This window comes from Thalassophryne amazonica, chromosome 6 (assembly GCF_902500255.1).
Source record: "Thalassophryne amazonica chromosome 6, fThaAma1.1, whole genome shotgun sequence".
Lineage (NCBI taxonomy): Eukaryota > Metazoa > Chordata > Actinopteri > Batrachoidiformes > Batrachoididae > Thalassophryne > Thalassophryne amazonica.
In genome coordinates, this window is record NC_047108.1 from 126,742,967 (window position 1) to 126,748,377 (window position 5,411).

Genomic DNA, 5,411 nt, shown 5'->3' on the forward strand with positions numbered 1-5,411 from the left:
TTACAGATTAGAACATAAGTCCCTCATTCACTGTCAGTAAAAAAAAAAAAAAAAAAAAAAAAAATGTCTGGTCAATTGACTATACAGTAGGAGCTGAACAACCTTCAATTTTGTGAATTGTTTCTGTTGTGAGGTATGTGTTCTTGTTCTATTGTTTTTAATTTCATGTTTCTCCCCTTTACCATATTCACATCTAAATATGTCAAGTACATTCCTGACCAAATGTTTAAGCAAGTTTCCTAAAAATGCTTTTATCAATCCCAAAATGCAACAGGACAAAATTTGCTGCTGGTTTTCATGAAAATAAGATGAGAGAAGATAATCCTGTAATAGTCCACGGCAGGGAAATTTACCATGTACAGCAGCGTACGGACAGTCACACAACAACAGTGCAAGTATCCAAAAATAAGGCAAAAGAAAAAATAATTACCAAATATGGAAGTCAGTTTCTGTAAGGAACAAGAATATATACAGTAGAATAGATTACATTATATACAAGCAGAAGCAATGTTCTGTAATATGTAGGACACAAGTGTACAAGTATTATTGCACAGAATGTGTAGTATTATTGCAAATGCTGAAAAATGTTACTATCATGATATTAGTGATCTGAGTGATCTGAGTGGGTCAAATGCAATTGGTGATTTTTTTGGGTGGGGGGGTAATCATGCATCTGGATTGATTGAGCCGCTGGTCGCTGCAATCACTGGACTCTATGGTTGCTTAGCTGCCACATTTCTGTCTTGGTCATGTTTTTTGGTTGCTTTTGTTTTATTTTGTTTTGTTTTCGTTAGTATGACCAAAGCGATGGTTGCTCCACTGACTCTGATCTGCGTTGAGGTTCTTCCTATAATAAAAAAAAAACACCTGAGGGGCATTTTTCCTGATTACTGTTGCCAATGTGCTTGGTCAGGGGCTGCGTAAAGTTAAACCTGACTCGTGTACAGTGCCTTGGGACATAGATGTTGTGATTTGGGGCTGTAAAAATAAACTGAATTAAACTGAATTGTGTGACATAAATTGTGTTCACGGGTTTGTCCACTTATTCTACTGCTGTTAAATCAGGTATACCATTGTAATTAATCTTGAAATCTCTTCTTTCTAGTGTACATGCCAGATTGAAGATGCTGTTGAACAGGATTCTGTCACTGAGGAAGATGAGAGAATGACACTCAAACTGAAGAGGAGAGCTCGGAGAAGACCAGCCCTAAAGGTCTGAGGGACAGAGAGCTGGACAATAAGAGCACGAACACCTACAGCAACCAGAACTCTCCCACTAGCGTGCTTTCCAACCAGGAGGCAGAGCTGGAGTCTCGCCTTAGTGACAGCAGTGACAGACTCTCGGACTTCAAAACCTCCTCACCACTTGAGAGCCAGAGGGATGAAGAGAGCTGCAGCTCCAAGCACAAAGAGGACATGAGCAACAGTTTGGAGAAAATGAGGGCAGCCTATGCAAACTTTCTCTCCGAGTCCTACTGGACGGGGATCGGAGTGGACTTGAAAATGGGCAAAAACACCAGCAAAGCCAACTGTGACAGCACCAACGGAAGCACAAGAGTGAATTTGACTGGCACCAGGACGCACTGTCCAAAACCTTGCAGCAGACACTGTCCCCAAAGCCCGTGTCCAAACCCAACCTCTTCAGCTCCGTCCACCTGTACAGGCAAAGCACTAAACCTTGCGGTTCGGTGTTCACAGGTGCCAGCCGGTTCCGCTGTAAGGATTGCAGCGCCGCTTATGACACCCTGGTGGAGCTCACGGTCCACTATGAACAAGAGCGGCCATTACCAAGACAACAACCACAGCAAGCAGAGCAATTCCTCCAGCTCGTCTTCTAAATCAAGGAAACGCAATTTGCAAGATATGGAAGGAAAAGAAGACGCCCAAAAAGTTTTAAAGTGCATGTTCTGTGGTCATTCATTCGATTCACTTCAGGATTTGAGCGTCCATATGATTAAAACCAAACATTATCAGAAAGTGCCTTTAAAAGAACCAATACCCGTAATCACTCCCAAATTGTTGCCACCAGCAAAGAAACGGGCCTTTGAGACCGCAAGACCTTGTTCCCCCGACTCTACGACCGGCGTATCGGGCTTCACGGAGGCACAGCGTGCCGCTGCCATTTCAAATGCTAACAGTAACCGCTACGGCTATCAGAATGGAGCGAGTTACACTGGCAGTTTGAGACGTGCAAGTCTCAGATTCTTAAATGCATGGAGTGTGGAAGTTCCCACGACACCCTTCAGCAGCTCACCACCCACATGATGGTCACCGGACACTTCATTAAGGTCACAAACTCAGCTTCTAAGAAGGGTAAACAGCTAGCTCTTGACCCGCTGGCCATAGAGAAGATGCAGGGTTTAGCTGAGTCTGCTGCCAGTGAATGCGAGGGAGAAAAGATGTCTCAAAAATTCTTCCTCTGGGAGCAGTGAGAAGGACAGCCAAGGGAAGGTGCATCTGACAAAATGGAAGAAACTGAAGTGAAAGATGGACAAGCAGGACAGTGAGGAACAATGGCAGGTAACAGAGCGGTTAAGTACCCTTATCTCCGTGAGGAGGATCTTGAACAGGACTCAGGCGGTGGAGGAGACATCCTTAAATCATTAGCCAACACAGTGGCCTCTGCCATTAATAAAGCTCAAACAGGGACTCCAAGTTGGAGCGCCTACCCCAGCATCCACGCCGCCTATCAGCTCTCTGGGATCATCAAAAACACTCCTCTCTCTGCTTCCCCGCCTACTCAGCTAAAGCAGACTTTTAACCACAAGCTGAGGCCGATTGCCCCAAAGGGGAAGATGTTCCACGGCGCCGTGGGGGTTGAGGCTCCCCAGGCTCAGCATCAAACTGTGGACATCAAAAAAAGAAATGGTCGGCATTAGCGATGGTAAAGTAATTCAGAATATAAGTTTGATCTGGAGAATGATGACAGCGATTGTCAGGATGATTCCTCTTCCTCTTCAAAGCTGGACGCAGACTGTTTGAATGAAGGGTGCGACATGATCAAGGAAAGTTGAGCCCAGATTTCTCAGACAGAGGCAAGACTCCCAGTCCCTGTGCCACCAACGGACGCAGCACAACATCAGATATACTCAGTGACACTCCGGATATACTCGGCATAAACCCTCTTAGTGCGCTGCAGTCAGTTCTCAACAATCATCTGGGCAAAGCAAACAAGCCCATAATTCAAGAGTAGATAAACTGTCTCACACCTCGTCTATTTATGGTGACATGAACCGTAACGAAAACCAGCTTTAGTCCTGGGTAATCCGATACAAAATAGGCCGGATAATACCTTCCTCTTTGTTAGTGACGACCAGCCAATAGACCTGACGAAATCTAAACACAGCAAGTCGACTTCTTCAGTCCTCCAGCCGTCTGCTCCAGTGCCGCAGAAATACGCTCTGTCTGACATCGCCGACATGGTCAAGGTCCTTCCAAAAGCCACAACCCCCAAACCCTCCATACCATCGAGGATCCCAACAATGAAACTGGAGTCAGACGTCAGACGCTTCGAGGATGTGTCAGCAGAGTTATACGCCGTACACAAACGCAAAGGTCGACAGTCAAACTGGAATCCGCGCCATCTTCTCATCCTGCAAGCTCAGTTTGCCTCCAGCCTCTTCCAGACCTCTGAGGGAAAATACTTGCTCTCAGACCTTGGCCCTCAGGAACGGATGCACATCTCCAAGTTTACTGGATTGTCCATGACCACCATAAGCCATTGGTTAGCAAATGTAAAATACCAACTGAGGAAAACTGGAGGGACCAAATTTCTAAAGAACATGGACACTGGCCATCCGGTCTTCTACTGCAATGACTGTGCATCCCAGTTCAGATCGCCAACTACATTCATTTCCCACCTGGAATCCCATCTTGGGTTTCAAATCAAGGACATGTGCAAGATGCCGGTGGAGCACCAGACGAAGGTAGAAGAGCCAGAACTGTCGAAGGCCCTTGCAGTCAGAGCCACAGAGGCGCTTGTCACGGAGGATGACATTGACTCAAAGTTCAAATGTAAGCTCTGCTGTAGGACATTTGCAAGCAATCACGCAGTCAAACTCCATTTGAGTAAAACTCACAGCAAATCCCCTGATAACCATTCACAATATGTGGAAATGGACAAGGACTAGTTTTTCCTGTTGTTGTCACTCTTTCTTTTCTCTTTGTTTTTAAATTTTCTTACACGGGTCAGTTATTTCAGCCATTTTTCAATTAGCGTTGTGTAGTGTGCATCATTATGACATTTAAAGCATTTCAGCAAAGACACACTGGTTAGGCATCGTATAAGAGACACTTTTGCACCCCGCGCAAATGCATCACCAGTAATGAAATGTATTACTGCTTGAAGAAACATAATTGCTGATGTTTGCATGCAATAGCCTTGGCTATGACTACTATTTATTTGTATATGTCAAGTTTCAATGGTATTTCAAAGGGAAAAAAGAAGTAATTGTACTTTACATCTTTAGCGATGCAGCACGCCTGCATCAACATGACCACAACAAACATGCAGAACTGTACAGTGTATTGCTATGTAAAGATGTTTTGTGTTGCAATGATAGAAGAGAAAGGAAAAAAAAGCACTTTAATAAACGTTTAATCACCAGTTTGGACTCAGACGAATTCTGTACATGACTCAAAAAGTAAGTGAAGAATCAAGGACATTCATGTGTTCATATGTTTTACAAAAAAACAAAACAAAAAAAATCATGCAAAAATAGATTATCAACAAGTCAGATGACACCTGTGATACCTGCACCTTTTTTCTTTACTTATTCGAATAAAGAGTTAACATTTGGTACCAGCTTGTATTCATTTTATCTTGCAAGACGTCTTTTTAAATGTTTGCAGATTTTGCAAGTTGGTTGCGATTGTAAAAATTTTGAAGAGCCACTCAGCTCAAAAAATGTCTTTTAATTTTTACTTGTATCTCCAGAGATCATCAAAGGTTTGGGGAGTAAATAGGGATCACCCTGTCCACACGTCTGTCCGCGAGTATTGTAAGCACAACTCCGACGAAATGATCTTGTGGCTTTAAGTGAAAAGTCGCACATTGGTAGCACACCATATGAAAAAGTGTCATTCCAGTCCGACATCTTCAGAGGGAGATAACTGGACTTGATTTTTCATGCATCATGTTTGTCAGTTACTTGTGTAAACTGAGATGTTTGCTCTTCGATACAGAGGTTGATTAGTTAGCTCAAGTGTTTCATCACAGTAGATTCATTTTATATATGAGTCATTTCATGAAAAGAGGTCACATATATGTGACATGAAGGTCAATTTTTAAATTTCCTAGAAAGGTCCTATAGACGTTAAGATATGAATGTACAGACCATGGGGAAAACATAAAATCTACTATGGAGATAAGTCATGTTATACTTTTTTTGGATGGGTTCACGGGAAAGCCC

General features: G+C 43.3%; 1 pseudogene; it reads left to right on the top strand.

Annotated features, from left to right (window-relative positions):
- Window positions 1-1,110: 1,110 nt before the first annotated feature.
- Window positions 1,111-4,798, top strand: LOC117513074 (annotated as a pseudogene).
- Window positions 4,799-5,411: the final 613 nt, after the last annotated feature.